At 30.3% G+C, this 18,522-nt stretch overlaps 1 long non-coding RNA gene across 1 annotated transcript in view; it reads left to right on the forward strand.

The window, feature by feature from the left end:
* The first annotated feature begins 1,664 nt into the window (after window positions 1–1,664).
* The window catches only part of LOC136969154 (uncharacterized), a 61,348-nt gene continuing 44,490 nt past the window's right edge, over window positions 1,665–18,522 (forward strand). The window contains exons 1-2 of the long non-coding RNA XR_010879779.1: window positions 1,665–1,858; window positions 8,901–8,960. This is a non-coding gene — a long non-coding RNA (uncharacterized lncRNA). The remainder of the gene's footprint in view (window positions 1,859–8,900; window positions 8,961–18,522) is intronic.

Below are 18,522 nucleotides of genomic sequence, written 5' to 3' on the forward strand. Positions count from 1 at the left end.
GGATTTTAATAAGATTTTTCTTTTTTTAATTAATTGCATAAAATGAGCTGCTTGCCATTTTAATAAGAAAAGTGGCTAAAATCCCGTAAATACTCTGAAGTAGAACGTAAACTGTCGGCAAACTCACGAAAGTAGTCAAAATCAAGCTACTGTAATTTTATTGGTTTATTATGAGGTCAGGTGTTTACGAGTTGCAACGCCAAAGAACAATGTGACCATGGCAAGACGCGTTTGTAGCAGTTGCGGTTGCCTGCGCGGCTGGAAATCTATAGGTGTGGCCACTGCTTAATAAACGGTATTTGTCCATTGTCTTATGCAACTTCGTCGTACGTTGATACGACGAAATTGCATAAGATGATGGACAAATACCAAAGCTTAGCCTTGAAAACAAGAATCATTCCTTGTTTTTAAGGCCAAATTAGTTCCGATTAAAACAAATGCCACCTTATGGGAGCGCTGATCCGATGCTGAATTGTACTTTGAAGCTTCTTGCATAATGTATGATAGCCATTCTGCGGGCGCCGCTGAGGGGGGTTAAAGTTTAAAAATGCGTTACGTAATTTACAGACGATCCCAAACCGTGTATCTATTGATCTTGATAAGAAAAATCAATAGAAAAATGAAAATTGTAAACAATGAAAACTGTTCCTTTTCGCAATGGGACTCGATCCCATTATTGTAAAACCCAACAGTAATCATTGAAAGTGTAGCTTATTTAAGGTTACCAACTGGCGTGAGAAAGGAGGACATAGCCTCCAAAACGAGAACATGTTCTTTTTTGGATATCCATTCAGGGACGCCCGTACTTGGGTCCTCATCTTCTCGTCTTCCTTTTCGTCTTGGTATTCCTAATCCCTAAGAAGGCCCCAAAGAAAAGAAAATTCGTGACTTCTAGCCCATTCTGCAAATATAAAAGAAACTAATGAACGATATTTGTCCATTGACCCATACAACTTCGTCGTGTGTTGATTAAAACTCCATTTCTTGTTTTTAAGGCCAAGTTAGCCTCGAGTGCAACCAGCGTCACCTTGTGAGAGCGCTGATCCGACGTTGAATCATAGAGTTCGAAGCTCCTTACGCAATATAAGATGCCCTTCTTTATAGCTTGTGCCCCCTTTTTCAAAATCTGCGAGGCCCCTCTGCCCCACCCCGAATTTAAAGAATAACCTCCCTCTATTCATACATGCCCTTTCTTTCCAGAACAATTTATTTTCCATTAATAATTTTTCATATGGTCAACGGAGACAATCTAATGGGACTGTCTCGCGTTGATTCGGATTGAAATGAAAACTGGTTTTCATACAACCAAAAATTGAATGTTTAATCGATTTATTATTTTGTCTTTACGGTTAAAAATTGAAATTTCCACTCTCTTTTCGATATATAAAGGTGATATATTCAGACTCAATTTTGCCCATTGCAGACCGATTTGACCTACAATTAGGAACGATTATTAAAATTATATATTAAAAATTTTTTATTTAAACACGAAAAAATAAATACAGTACACTAAACTTATAATAAATTTTTATTTTTATAAAAAAGAAATATTATATTATACGAAATAATAATAAACAAATAAATTTGTACACGATCCGTAAGAAGGAAAAAAAAGAAAAACAAAAACAAAACAAAACAAAACAAAAAGGGAATAAAAATGAAAGTGGAGCTGCAATCGTTTTGCTCTTGTAATTCTCTGCAGAAAATTTTTAATCTTGTATAAGGAATTAAAAACATAAATTAAAAATTAATCGTGAACAAAACAAATTCTAATTACGCTTTTATACAAATGTATTTAATATATAAATTAATGGAAATATACAGAAAAATATTAAATATAATGTAGGAATTATTTAAGGTAAGGAAAAGTACAAGAATTTGTTTTTATCAAACATTTTTGACAAGTAGCATTTATTTATAATTGCTAAATACACTTTAGTTCTTATTTAACGTATATATCACGCTCATAACTAATTTAGCTTGGTTTTTATAGTGTGAAGCATACCGTTATTTTCATTTTCGTTTAATATTTCTGGTATATTTCAAGGATAAATTGAAGATCAAAAATACATAATAGCAGAAAATATGCTCTTATATATTTTTAATAATAATGGTTTGTTTAATAAAAATTTGTAAAATTTAATAAAAGTAATGTAAAATATTGTAATAATAAAAGAAAAGAAAGAAAGTAAATTTAATAAACAAACAAATTTCGTTTCAAATTTTAAAATTTAAGTTATAAACGCATAGTATTTTTCTGTAACTTATATCAGAAATCTATATAAAATTTGTTATTCCATTTAAATAGGAAGGAGGAGAAGAATTCTTGATGTAAATAATAGCAGAAATGCATACAGTAATTTCGTTTATTTTAGTAGAAAATTATATATTTCAGACTAAAATAATTTTTTAATAAAGAAAATTGAGGTATAAATTATAATTTTAAAAAATAGTCAGCCAAATAAAATGTATTTGAAATTAGTAACTGTGCTAAAAAATTTAGAAAGGTATTCTCGGTAATAATTTTAAATAATAATAATATCTAAATTCAAAATATTAGATTAAATCATGAATTACATTTAAATTATATACATAATGGAACATTTAACAAGAAATACTCATTAAATTTGTTTTTATTTCTAGTTTTTAATATTAATCTGGTATCTTTTTAATATGATGAAAAATTATTGTCGAAAAGTGCTGTACCTAACTGGAGAAAACTGTCAAATAAAATCGATCTTTGTAATTCTGGTGACGTATTTCTTAACCTGGTGCTTTTCGAGGTTGGATTTGTGACATTTTCGAGGGTGAGTGTCGTGCTCGCCCAATTTTTGTATTCTAAGTAATTTGTCTTGAGAAATTTTACTAAGATTCGGAAATTTTGTTATGAATAATACACATTTCAATGTTTATTTTACTTTACTTCGGTTAGAATACATTAAAAGTAATTTCAATATAGAAACAGAAAATTGATATCAAATCAGAGTGATTGGATTGATAAAAACAGAAATACCATAACTGAAATTATTGTTAAACTTAATTATAATTCAAGTTCTGAATCTGTTTAGTCTGGATTTTTAAAATTGCATTGTTTGCAGATTGTTATTATGTGGTATCTGCAGATATGTGCAGTAGGCTACGTGTTACACTCTTGGGTACAGTTTCCATATTGTTCAATTTTGAGGAATATGCACACTTTTCTCTTGATACTGATGTTGCCTGTAGAGGATCTGGTATCTTTCTCAACACTTCCTAGATTTTCATATGGAGATCTTCACTCGCATTGTCTTTGAGGAAGGAGCCTAAATTTTCTTCCTCAGACCCCTTATTGAGCCATTTCAGAAACATTTCATCGCGTTTTATGTTGGTACATATATACAATATCACTTCACAATTAGAATCATACTACTTCGAATGAGAGAAAAAAGACACAGAATTACTTGGAGATGAGCACCGTGCTAACTTGTCCAAAATGACTGAAACAAAGGCGGCACTGAAAGTGTTAGTGATGCCTATTATTTCCAATTCTGGTATATTGTTGAAGGGGATAGAAAGGTTGACAAGAGTTTGGCCACAAAACTTCCAAGAAGCCCAAGTTACAAGCATTTTAAAATGAAAGGTAAACACAGTGCTCACCCTCAAGTAATGGCAGGTTAAAAGAAAAATGTTTTCAATCGTCTTGGATAAGTTCGGGAAAATTTACACCAAAGTTTATAGGAAGCCTAGTTTTTAATCTTAATCCCTTAAAACTCTATGGACCCATAATGTGTTAAGCTTTCCACCTTTTGATCTTTAATAAGAGAGTATATACCCATTGTACCAACATCTTGGATACAACCATAGAACTCAACTATATCATAAAATTTGCTGCACAGCAAGGGTATTCTATCAAATTGATAAAACAATTATTTATAAAGAGCTCTTTTACATAGGTGTCATAGAATGTAATCTCCAACAAAGAACAAAGGAGCACAAATACACAATTGATAAGAAATTATGTAACACTGCATTAGTGGCCTATTCTCACCATTATGACATACAATAAACTGGAAATAAACAAATATCATCAAACCTACCTCTAACATCTAGATTCTTGCCCAACTTGGAAATTTTTAAAGCTCAGAAAATTCAAATGCATCAATCATCATGATGTCAGCATCCTTTCCAATACTTGATGGCTGCATTATGAGATTTATGTTTTCTTAATTAATTACTTCATTTTTATATATCATTTGTTATTGGATAATATATATAGATTTATTTTTTATTTTTATTTATGTTTATCTTAAATGTGATCTATTTAACTCAAACATGTTCTATTTTTTAAACTTTATATCTTGAGTTCTTTTATTCTATATTCTATAAGATGTTTATATAACTGAAGAGGATCAGTCAAACTGATCAAAAATGTTTCTATTTTCATAAATACATTACTGGAATTATGAAGGTTGATTTTATTTGCATCAATTTATTGTTTATAGTAGGATGGAAATATTTAAATAATTGATTGGTAAAGTATAGAGAAAGTAAATAGATACAAATGCAAATAATATATAAATGAATTATTAAATTTGAGTATGAATTATTTTTTAAAATACAATCAGCCAAATCTAGCAAATTTAATATTTCAGTAAGATTATATTAGTATTTATAAAGGCTATGATGATTTTTAAATTGCAAAAGTAAAAATTTACATTGCTTTTTCAGGTAGCCAAATGTCTTATGTGTAAAAAGATTTTTAGCTTTTTTAGATCTGCTTCAGTTACAGAGTAATCTTAAAATAGAACAACAATCTGAATGTTATAGAATTGAACAACAGTTTGATTCTATAATGATACAGAGTTGAACTGAGTAGAACAGAGTAACTTGTTTGAGTAGAACTGAGTAGAACAGAGTTGAACAGAGTAACTTGTTTGATTTTGTATTGTTTGTATTCATGTTTTATTTCAAGAATTTTCTATAACTGAAGCTGGCCTAAAAAAGATAAAAATTTTTACATATAATAAAACATTTGTTTACCTGACAAAGCAGTGTGGATTTCTATATCATTATTAGATTATTTAGACCAGGGATCAGCAACCTTTTCTGGACGGCAGACCATTTTCAAAAAAAATATTTTAAAGCGGGCCGCACAGCCAGATGTTTTGTAATGTAGTATGTAGCTTAAATAGGTTTTTTTAAAATCAAATATAAATATGATTTAAAAAAATAAAAAATAAAATAAAAATTAGTAACAATTTTATTTACATGCTATAATAACATCATCAGAGAACAAAAAAGTGAAGAAGTCGCATAAACCTCCACCTGTTATAGAGAAACGTCACTCGCTTGTGAACGTGAATATGTTACACCAGGCCTGTATTACACTGATAATAATTTCTTGATCTATTCAGTGAAATTTTTTTCCCATAGCTTTTTTTTGGTGCCCCCATATTTTACTAGCATGAAAATTGAAATTTTGTGTTATATTTGAACAGATGAGGTAAGTTAGCTTTCCTACGGCTTTATACCGATATTCTTGAATTGTACATGAGAACGTCCCGGGAAAGCTGATACTAGCTATTCTCAAAGGCGAGGCAGCACAAGTGTACCTCAATATGTACAGTACACACTTGACCTTGCTTACTGTTTCTCAGAAATTTAAAAAATATTATCAATAAAAACTTTTACTACTTTTTGTTACTTTTTATTTATAAAAAATAATAATAATAATACAATCAATATATTTCATAATATAACAAATAATAATAATAATAATATAATAAAAAATAATAAAAGCCTTCCTAATTTTTACTTTACTATATAAAAGTTATATTGCTTGGTGGGCTGCACAAAAACTTGCAACAGGCCGCATGCAGCCCGCGGGCCGTGTGTTGCCGACCCTGATTTAGACTATATAGTATACGCACGCACGCACGCACGCACGCACGCACGCACACGCACATAAATAGAAGTTAATAATTATATAGGAGTTAGAATATTTGTTATTTATGTTTTAGAAAATAGAAGCAGAAAAAGAGCCCAGAAGGGGTTACAAAAACATTTGCAAGTTTTAATTGTATGCACACCGGTCAACTGGTTAATATGAATTGCACTGTTTATATATTATATTGCATTTGTAGGCATTTTTATGCATTGAATGTAGCTAGGAAAGTAAAATAAAAAAGTTTTGTTTTGGGGGTTGGGAATGAATTAATTCATTTCATATTGTTTCTTATGGGAAAATTTGTTTTGGTTTGAGAACAAATCAGTTTTGAACAATTTTTAGGAATGAATTAAGTTTGAAACTGAAGATTTGAGACTGTATTCAAAGAATTTTTAAGTATTTTTTTAACATAATTTTAATAATAATAAAGCAAGTCATATAGTTAAGTTTTTATACAATATTTTAAACTAGCTTGAAAAATAGTTACATTAAATTTGATGAATGATTTCTTAAAAAATAATGAATATTTTTGATTATTTGAGATATTTCTCAACTCACATCAGATCAAACACTTAACAATAAATAGATTTATATGTAGAATATATTAATAATTTTGAATAACTTGTAAGCAGAACATTAAGTATTTTTGTTCTTTTTGTTTTACTTTAAAATTTTTATTTAATTAAATATCAAAACATCTTGAAAAATGTTTAATTAGAATAAAATGAGTTTTGATTAATTTCACTATATAAGGTTACTTTTGTTTCAAGATTTTGAATTATCAATTATATGATGAAAAACAGTTATTCTTATTAATTTGCTCATTAATTTGTAGAGTTTGGTTTCATCACTAACCAAATCCAGAAATCAAACTCTATCTCAGAATATGTGAGAGAGGCAGATTTGACTTCTCTATCATAAAAAAAAAATATTAGAAAAAATGTTATGTATGGTACTGTACTGTACATGATACATAATCTTTAACAATGTAAATCAATGGATTATTTAATAAAAACAATGATATTATTATATTCTAAATTCCAAAAAAAGGTTATCAAACAACACAATGGCAAGTAATAAATTTAACAATGTATTAATAATTAAAATTTCAATGGTTGAGAGAATCCAAAAATATTACAAAATAGCCAATGGCAAAAATTAGTACATAAACAAGAGTAATCAATCCTGAGTTATCCTTCTCCCTAACAGTGCTAGACATCTTTCCTCTTGAAAGTTCCTGTTCGGACACCAGTCGTAAGTTTGTTGGTGTTGAGTTTATGCATCAGCTGTTTGTCTGGTAGTGAAACCCAGGAGAAAATATTACGAAATTAATGAAACTTTTTGCTACAGTGCTAGACTGAAAAATAAAATTTTTGGAAGTGCAATGCCCACCATAACAACTTTAAAAACTTTAACAAAAAACTTAAAGTCCGAATAGTCAGTCACCATGGTAGTTCTGTCAGGGTAAGTCTGAAATTTTCAATTGCCCATACCAGAGCAAGACACTCCAGTTCAGTCATGGTGCAATTTTTTTTTTTTTTGGCAAGTGTAGATAGTATACCCAGCTTTTTTCCCAATTTTGCCACCATTGCCATCAGCTATGCAGGAAAGAGACAAAACAGTATTGGTTTGACAAATGGCAGTATGCCTTCGTAAATAAAAAAAATCATTAACTTCTGTATCTATTTTATAGCTATCTTGATCCAGCAAGCTTCACTTGCTAGATCAATTATTGTTGGTCTGGGAATTATACTTATTCAAGACAGAACCATGGCATATATAATTCATACCTTGAGCCAGGCTAAGCAAAACTACACCAAGATTAAACTGGAATTCCATGCTGTGGTATGACATTGGTGATTGAAAAATTTTGGGACCTACCTTGATAGAAACAATGTTACCATGGTAACAGACCATTCAGCTATCTGAGTTCAAAAAGATTTAGGTAGATTGTTACAGTGGTCATTGCACCTACAGAATTTCATTTTTCAGTCCATTATCATAGTGGAAAGCTGTTCACTGCTCTCTCCTGAACCCATTACCATAGGAACAGCTGACACCTAAACTTGATACTGATAACCTTTATAAATGCAATATTAAATTATAAAAGGTAATTTAAAAAATAACAATTACAGATACAATTGAACCAAAAAGTAAATCTTACAGTTAACTAGATTACCATATTTACTTGCATATAAGACGACTCGCATATAGGACAAGGTATGACTTCAAAGATCAAAATAAAGAAAATTAGATTTATTAATACACTTCTAATTTTATTTCATTTAATCACAAGTAAAATATCAAATAAACATAAATGCACACATTGTCCTGCAAAAATTACTGGCATTTTAAACTTTAAGGAAAAATCTTGTAAAATTGACAACGTAATTTGTTTACATAAAGCTGGACAATTGGGAACCTTTTTTTTTTTGCCAATTCTTAACAGTCGAATCCACTCTGTTGATTATACTTATGAGTTTCTCTGACTTCTGATTTTCGAATGATCATCTGTTTTCACATGGGAATGGATTAAAACTTATATCGAGCTCCCTTGTGATTTTGGAATTTCAATCTGGAATTCAATTCAAAAGCTTTGCTTTTTCTATTGCTATTCATCTTTATTCCTGACAATATACAAGAAGGATTCAAACGACCCAGATAAAATACTTATGTTTTTAAATACAAGAGGGTAAGCATCCGGTAAAAATGTGAATACACTGTTCACAAAAATTATTAGCAAAAATGCAAAGAATCTTTTGCTCATGCATATAGGACAACCTAGGAATTTGAAGTTGTGATAAATGAATAAAAATCTCGTCTTATATGCGAGTAAATACAGTATATCATTCAATTTTTATTGCCAACAATGCTGAATATTAGTCATGATATAACAAAAAGTTTTTCTTTTATTATTTATTATAGATTTTATATGAGAAAGCTAAGAAATCTAAGATTTTATTTTTGTTTATAGATTCTACAAACTAAAGTGACCAATTATTTTCACTGACTAGTCAATTATAAACTTACAAAGGTTAGTGGACACTTTTTACCGATTTAAAATTATAAATTATGTATAAATCTATATATATAATCAAGACGAGCTGATAATAATAATAATAATAATAATAATCAGCACAGAGCCCAAACAGTTAGGAGTTGAAAGTTGAAATTTGGTACACAGTTAGGGTATGTCATGAGAACACACATTAAGAAGAGATTTTTCGAAATTCCTCCCCACAGGGGAGAGGGACAGGATTAAGGCTTAACACTTCCATTAACAATGGAAGTGTTAAGAGAAGATGACATGCAAGACGCAGATGCAGTTTTTTTTGTTTTTGCGGGAAATCGAACATATTTTTAGACCCATCTAAAAATTCTCTAATTAGTCTGGAAACAGGGGGACCAAATTCTTACATTCTGTGAAAACGGGTAAGGTTGACTATAATGTATTAATCTCAATCTTTGCTATCGTTACTTTTGTCCGAGCAACGCCGGGCCTACCTGCTAGTATATAAATAAATTTAATAAGATCAGATAATTAAATAACATTTTATATCTGCCAAAGCTGATCTTGAATATAAATTTAAAATTTTTTAAGCCATCATAACACAAAAAAAAAAAAATTAAAAGAAACAGATTCAGGTGCAATCCTTAGCAAGATATTCTACTTCATTGTTTTCTTTATCTCTTCTAGCTAGATCAAACACAAACAAAAATGATCAGATTTTTTTCAGTTACTATTCTGGCAGATTTCTTGTATTATATATCTAATATATAAAAAGAAACATTAGTTAGTTGGTTAGTTTTTTAAAATTTTGACACAGTTTGAGCAAATGCAATGAAACTTTTCAAGAACTGTCCTTTCATCCAGGAGGTCAGTGACTACTCTGGTCTAATTAACTTCAACTTCCTGCCTACAATAAGGCTATCCTTTCTAGCTGACCAGTGGAACAATGACGTTTGAATAGTAAAATACTTAATACAAAGTTACAGTGAGCATGAAATACTTTTTTATGAAAACATAAACCAATAGAACTTAAATTGTTTTATATTCAGGGTGGCTTATCCAAATTTTATCAAGTAACTAAATGCAAAGTTGTAATGTTTAATATGACTAATATGTCACACCATTAAATTCTGCATCTACTTTCTAACCAAGACAATGGAATTTTTTAAAATAAATATGGCTCTGATGATGATGTCTCCATTTCATTATTTTGGTTGTCTTGATTAGAAAGTGGCTGTAGAGTTTAATAGTGTGATGTATTAGTCATATTGAACATTACAATGTTGTTATGAGTTTTCAGGGATGCTGAGGTTAAATATTTGGTCCATTTTTTGTGAAATTTGATTAGTTGGCCAATTACCATTTCATATTTGGCTATGAATGATACAATATAGTTATCAGTAGAAAAAATTTGAACGTCTTGAGTTATCTTCTTATATAAAATAAAATGGTAATTGCTTGCAATTTATTTTGTCATAATAAAAAATATATATATATATATAATATATAATATATTATAATATATATTATATATTAATATATTATATATATATATATATATATATATATTTTTATTATGACAAAATAACAAAATAAATGTGCAAATGTCTGACCATCTCTTTGTTAGTCAAGCATATTGTCAGCAAAAAAATCAACAAAGCAGCCAAGGAAGAAAATTTCCAAACACTAATGAAAATCCCTGATTTTTTTCTGATTTCCAGGTTTATAAGAACCTTGTACATAAAGCATTGTACAGCATTTATAGGGATACCAATAGCACAGACATTGTTTACACAATGGATATGCTATAGCATGACTAACTGTTTGCATGGAGACAGGGAAAATAGTTGACCAAAGGATGATTCATGATGCTGCCTAGGCAAAATTTATGAATTCAAATTTATGAGTTTCTAATTTTCAATTTTTTATTTAATAAAAATGAATAACGAACCTACTGGAACTGGTATAATAAAGAGAAAACAACACCATTCTTAAATTCCAGCAAAAGTTTAACTATATAAAAACGTTTTCAACTGATTTCATCAGTCTTCTTCAGTTACTCGAACAAAAAAAACAAAAAGAACGAACCAAATTCAAATTTACAAAATCACGAGAATGGAAAGAATTCTCGTGATCGCGCAGACTATGCAAAAACGATGTACCGAAAAACGGTAAAAAATGCAAAATTCTTGACAAAAAATGCAGATTCTTGACAAACTATATATAATATCACAATCTTACGCTATCCAATGAACGATTTCCAAGCAGACGATAGCCCATCCGCGTCCCTGTGGTTGATGCAATGGGATGTTAATTGTGCCCTATATATTTCTAATTTCTCCAAGTGTCTAACGGCCTGTTTAGATCTAGTGGCTTTTATGATGGAAGCACTATCCCAGTGTACCGTGATCTCCTGTTGCTTAGCAAATGCTGCTAGGACTGTGCTGTCAACTGTCCTCTTAACAGATTGCTTATGCTCTTTTATTCTTTGCTGTAAACCACGCAAGGTGGCCCCAATGTACACTAGATCGGATTTAAAACGTTGGTCCCTGATTGGAATTGAGTACACTCCTGTTAGCTCATTTGGTTTCTCTTTCCTCTTATCATTCCTTAACAGACGGTATACTGTCGGGTTGCGTCTATATATTATGCGTAAGTTCCTTTCTTTGGACACCTTCTTAACAATACTTTTAATAAACGGAATATAGTCCATGACCACTGTTTTTTTCTGTTCAGTTCTGTGTTGTTGATGTTTACGTCTCTGTATATCCGTAATTAGACGGTTCACTACCCTTCTCTGATACCCAAACTGTGTTGCTACGCTTCTTACGTACTCCAACTCCTTGTACGTGTCGCAAATATTTGAGCAATGTGTGTAAGCTCGTTGTATCCATGCTCGTAAAGCCGCTAATTTAAACTGTTCAGGATCCACGGAGTTTCTGGGTATGATGCTAGGTTGATATACTGGTTTCCTGAAGATATCCGTCTGTATCTCCCCATCCTTACATGTGATCGTCAAGTCCAAGAAGTTAACCCTAAAGTCACTCTCTTGGTCCAACTCCAAATGAGTCCTAGGTTCTTTCATTCACAAGAAGACGATAGTTTTCTATACCAGATATGTTGATGACATATTCATCATATGGCATAATGATCGCAATACCCGTCGCTTTCTTGATGCAATCAACAGCAACCCCTACGGACTCACTTTGGAGTTGGACCAAGAGAGTGACTTTAGGGTTAACTTCTTGGACTTGACGATCACATGTAAGGATGGGGAGATACAGACGAATATCTTCAGGAAACCAGTATATCAACCTAGCATCATACCCAGAAACTCCGTGGATCCTGAACAGTTTAAATTAGCGGCTTTACGAGCATGGATACAACGAGCTTACACACATTGCTCAAATATTTGCGACACGTACAAGGAGTTGGAGTACGTAAGAAGCGTAGCAACACAGTTTGGGTATCAGAGAAGGGTAGTGAACCGTCTAATTACGGATATACAGAGACGTAAACATCAACAACACAGAACTGAACAGAAAAAAACAGTGGTCATGGACTATATTCCGTTAATTAAAAGTATTGTTAAGAAGGTGTCCAAAGAAAGGAACTTACGCATAATATATAGACGCAACCCGACAGTATACCGTCTGTTAAGGAATGATAAGAGGAAAGAGAAACCAAATGAGCTAACAGGAGTGTACTCAATTCCAATCAGGGACCAACGTTTTAAATCCGATCTAGTGTACATTGGGGCCACCTTGCGTGGTTTACAGCAAAGAATAAAAGAGCATAAGCAATCGGTTAAGAGGACAGTTGACAGCACAGTCCTAGCAGCATTTGCTAAGCAACAGGAGATCACGGTACACTGGGATAGTGCTTCCATCATAAAAGCCACTAGATCTAAACAGGCCGTTAGACACTTGGAGAAATTAGAAATATATAGGGCACAATTAACATCCCATTGCATCAACCACAGGGACGCAGATGGGCTATCGTCTGCTTGGAAATCGTTCATTGGATAACGTAGGATTGTGATATTATATATAGTTTGTCAAGAATCTGCATTTTTTTGTCAAGAATTTGCATTTTTTACCGTTTTTCGGTACATCGTTTTTGCATAGTCTGCGCAATCACGAGAATTCTTTCCATTCTCGTGATTTTGTAAATTTGAATTTGGTTCGTTCTTTTTGTTTTTTTTGTTCGAGTAACTGAAGAAGACTGATGAAATCAGTTGAAAACGTTTTTATATAGTTAAACTTTTGCTGGAATTTAAGAAAGGTGTTGTTTTCTCTTTTTTATTTAATATTGTCAAACCACAGCTAACTGAAACTGCAGTTGATGAAACAGTGGACAGCAAGGTATACTGTATTTAATTTGAATGCTTGAACATCTGATGTTGTGAAGGCAACAGTTATTTTTTTTTTTCCAATGAGAAAAAATTAAAATGTTTCTTAAATATGAGAATGTTTCATTGTTAACATGAATTTGTTTGATGACATATACTTAAGATATATGATTTAAGTTGCATGACTTGCTCTAACAAAACAAATATATAATACTAGCAGAAATACTGAGCAAAAAGTAAGGATTAAAATACAAACTGTATTAAAAGTTTAGTTATTTTTGCCCATCATTGTTATATTTATTACAATGTGTCAAGGAGGAAGTCAGAGGAGTGGGTATCAAGGTTTCATGGTAGCTTTTATTTTTCACAGGGTTATAGAGAATGAGTATGAAACATTGGTGTACGTTAATCAAAAAATTTAGAAGTGTGTATAGAAAACACACATATAAACATTTAAACATTCTATCATATTCAGATATGATGGTATTGTTTTATTTGAAGTGAAACAAACATGAGCACATGAGGGAATTATCCATAACATTAACACTTAAAAGAAAAACACTGCAACTACGCTATCCTATTTTTGTATCATACTTGTCTTTTTCATTCATGCGCATTAATGTATGGAGCTTATTCACTTATGTTGACAGAGTATGTAATCCATGAGCTAAAATATCTGAAAATAAATATGAAGAAATAAAAATTTTATTTAATGATTTACAAGAGTTAAATCTACAGAAACTTTATTTTTGCTAAACAGGAAACAACATCACAATTTTTAATCTCATTTTATAAGCTCTAAATGTGAGGAATAAGAACAGTAATAATGCTAATGATATGGTAAAATAATAAAATAACTAAGTTACATATAAAAAACGAAAGTCACAAAGAATTGAACTTATATCATTTAGCTTCAGTGTCTAGTACCTTATCCACTTGGCTACTGTCATTCCTAGGATAGATAGAACTTCTAGACTTATAAGCTAGACACTCAATTTTCAGTGGATCCTATTATTTGGACAAGGAACTATTTGTGATTAGACCAAGTTTCATTTAAATTTGATACACAAATGTCTGTTTGTTTCCTTGTAAGTGTAGCAGTCTGCAGGCAGCAAGAAGTAATGTGGTACAATACAACTTATGAAAAGGGATGTAGAATATTTTCAGGGCCCAAAATTTTCCCAAAAATTTATAAAGTACAAAAAATGATAAATAATTTTAATTTAAATATTATCATTTATCATTTTTCATTTTAATAATTTTTATTGCGTAACAAAACAGTTTTTGATTTTTTCCAGTTTATTAATATTTTATAAAGTTCGGAAAATTTATTAAGGGATAAATCTAATAAATATATACTTTCATACATGGATTATATAGGATTTGTTAATGAGTAATAAATAAATATTGGCTTTTTTCTTTTTTCAAAGCCATGTAGATTTATGGTTGTAGATTTAATAACAGGATAAATAACTTTAATTTAATAAAACATTTTACTTTTAGTTTTAATAATTTGGCAATTATAAAAAAATATATATCTGTTAATTAGAAAAAATAACTAATTAAAAAGTTAGAGAAGCAATAGTGTATGTGTATAGTAAGTCAAATGCTGTTTTATTTTGTCAATGTGTCATACTGTAAGGAATGTGAGGGTCAGAAAATTTGTCAGGGGAAGTCAGGGAAAGTCATGAAATTTAAAACAAAAATTTGAGTAGGAAACCTGTATTTAACATTTTTGCATAATATAGCAGTATAATTTTTAAATTAATTAAACTGTATCATATGTAGATATGCATGTTAAAAATATATATTATATAAGGTTTGATATTATCTAGGGATGAAAATAGGGTTTTTTGGCCAAATATCAAATATTCTTTCCTTTCTGGCTAGCAAATACAAAATATTGGCAAATATCAGTTGATATATGAACTGGCTATCAAAAGTTAAGCATGGATTACAAAAATGACAATATTTTCAAAACCACTTAAATTTATAAAACTTTCAAAGGGTTATACATATATACTTCAGGTATACACTGCATAAATTTGGGAAAAAATGAGTAAAGGTTTACAAAAAAAATAAAAGATGAATGCAAGTAACAATAAATATGAATACAAAAAAAAAGAGGCTTGAATACAAATGTTGTGGTTAATATAAAATGTGACCTCCTTTAACATTAATGCAAACTTCACAGCTTCAACTCATACCTTCAATAAGTCAACTAAAATTTATTTTTTGTGTGCAATGAAAGACTGTTATGTACAATTTTTGGGCTGCAATTTGAAAAAATTGTAGGTCTATAAATTTCCACTGTTGCTGTCTATCGTCCATATGTCTTTCTCGAGAATGGAGTTAGATAGATGAAAGCCAAGACCAGAGATGGAATCCTTAGGGGCAGGAGGCCCCAATTAACTATATACAAACTTCTGTTGCAAACTGAAAATCATGTTATTTCAATTCAAAAATTTTCCCTTGAAAGGTGTTAGAGATATGATTGGCATAACTCTATTGTTAAAGGAAAAGTATGATGTACAGGAGCAAGCCACTACTAATTTCAGGTGCTGAGCTTATATATTAAATTAAATTAATTTAAAATATGATTAAAAATTGTGATGATATCACAATAAATAATTGCTCATCTATTTTACAAATTTTAATAAGTGCTTTTGTTTTGTAATTCATGTTTTGTTAAACAAAATTTACTGAATTAAATAAAACTATTTTTTGTACATGATATCTCTCTCTCTCTCTCTCTCACTCTCAAGATCTGTATTTTCTCTGTTGCTTTTTCCAAAATATCTTCATTCCTCTTTCTCTCCATACACGACACTTGCATCATTCACACCAGCACCACATCTCAAAGGCCTCCGGTTTTCTTTTCTCCTATGTTTGGAGTGTCTATGTCTCCGAACCATACAATGCTATGCTCCAGATGAAACTCTTAATGAATTGCTTCCTAACATCAATTGATATATTTTTCGATGTTAACATCTGTCATTTTCTATAGCTTGCCTTTTTTGCTTGGGCTATTCTTGCTGTAACATCTCTTGCTTAACACTCCTTCCATCTGAGGTAATTATGCTTCCTAGGTATGTGAACTCATTGACTTTTATTTTTTCACTGTCCAAATAGACATTCATTCTGCCTTCCTTTTTTTTTTGAACATCTCATTATCTTTGTTTTTTCCTATTTATTCTCATCCCACATCTTTTAAATTGTTCTTTTACATTTTCAAGAGCTATCTGTAGATCATCTACATCTTCTGCTATCATTATGATGTCGTCAGGAAATCTTATTGTGCTATACAACTTTCCGTTCACTTTTATACCTTTTGTATTAGTGGCATAGAATTTTTTTATTGCATCTTCTATGTATACAGTGTAAAATAGTTGTGATAGTCCACAACCTTATCTTACTCCTTTCAATTATATTGGCTTTTTTTTTTTAAACATGATAGCTAAAATTTATAATTAAGAACATTGTGTTGGAATGTACACCTACTTTTCATATGTAACACAAGTCTCACATAATGTGATTTATATAACACAATATTTTCAACGAACCTAACTACCATGTTATATGAGGATTGCCTGTACCTAACTTTGTTGTTAAATATGCCTGAATACCAAATAATGTTGAATGGTTGGTCCAACAATATTATTATTCATGGTTTCAAGCATCTTTAGATGGCTTTAGATCCCTTACAGATGTGGGAGAATACTGTACTTTTCATAAATTTTTTTCATCTGATTACATAAAAGAATAAATATCTGAAAATGTTTGAGTAAAAAAATAGGATTTCTAATTTATTTTATGTTAGAAGAAAATTCATTTTTTCAAATTTTTCCTATTACTGTAAATTACCCATTATCAAGCCATTTCTCAAGCATATGTTCACAGAATGATGATAAAACTATATACAGTTTATGGCACTTTTGAGTGTTGTCAAGGCATTTCCTTGTGTGCGAATCAGAACACTAGCAACGTACTGAATCAGTAAAAGGATATCAATGTGAGGTAATGATGTAGTGTTGTGTTCTTCATGGAGCAAAAGTATTTATTTATCTTAATCATCTGTATTCACATAGGTCTGATTTTCTTATATTCTATCAAAGAGTGGAGGGTATATAAACAAATCCACAAATTTGAATGATAATTAAAGGGTGGAGGTATGGGAAACAGGTTCACACTAAAAATACTAACAATTTTGACCTAACAAGACCATATTATATGGAGAACTATATACTGTGTCTGGGATCTGTAGACAGCTTTAAGTTAACTCAACTTGAGCAGTTTGACTTAGCAAAGTTTACCTTTATATTATTTTCATATAGCAAAAATTTGAAAATGTTCACCTTAATTTAATGGACTAATTTTGGTGAGGGTGGTCCATTAAAGCTAAAAGTCTGTTATATAATAGAATAGGTTTTTTTAAATGCATGCATTAAAATTGAAAAAATAGTTAGTTTATCGATTTTTACCTATATAGATATATTTGTGTAATTAAAATTATGTATATAAGAGAAGTTTAATTTCACAGAAAAAGTTTTCTATATGTATTATTGCTTATGTAGGCCTACAGTACAATACTTACCATGGTTCTCATACTGTAATAAACAAGTATATGATATAAATTGAAATAAATAAACAAACATTTTTGGAAAATACACTTTAATTGTATTTAACTAAACAAATAATGTTCTTAAGAATACTGACTCTTGAATTTGAAAAAAAAACCTGTTAATTTAATTACATATAAAAAGCAATTATATATGACATATGGACTGGAAATTTTGTTTGTTAAATCTGCTAAATCAGGGTTTTACTGTAATGTAAATTATATAATTTTACATACTAAGATTTTGAAATTACAAAATTTATACAGAATAAAGATATCTTCCTATTATTTTAATACAGTAAAACCTGTCTAAAATGGAACCTGAATAAAATGAGAATCTGTCTAACCAGAAAAAGTTCAGAATGGAATAATTTTTTAAATATGTTAAATTTTTTTGTTAAATTTTACCTTAAGCCTATCTAATGCAGAAACAATAAAGGTTTTTGGGTACAAAGAGTGTAACTTAATCTGAACAAAGCAGAAATTAAGATTGCACTAGTTGTGAACAAATAAGTAAAATTGCTTCCAGGTATAATGATCAAAAATTGTCTTCTGAGAATAATTTCAAATTTTTTCAGAGAAATGAAGATCATGTAACAAGGGACATACAGATGCAG

The sequence above is a fragment of the Centruroides vittatus genome, unplaced genomic scaffold (assembly GCF_030686945.1).
Source record: "Centruroides vittatus isolate TY-2023 unplaced genomic scaffold, ASM3068694v2 contig_1035, whole genome shotgun sequence".
Taxonomy (NCBI): Eukaryota; Metazoa; Arthropoda; class Arachnida; order Scorpiones; family Buthidae; genus Centruroides; species Centruroides vittatus.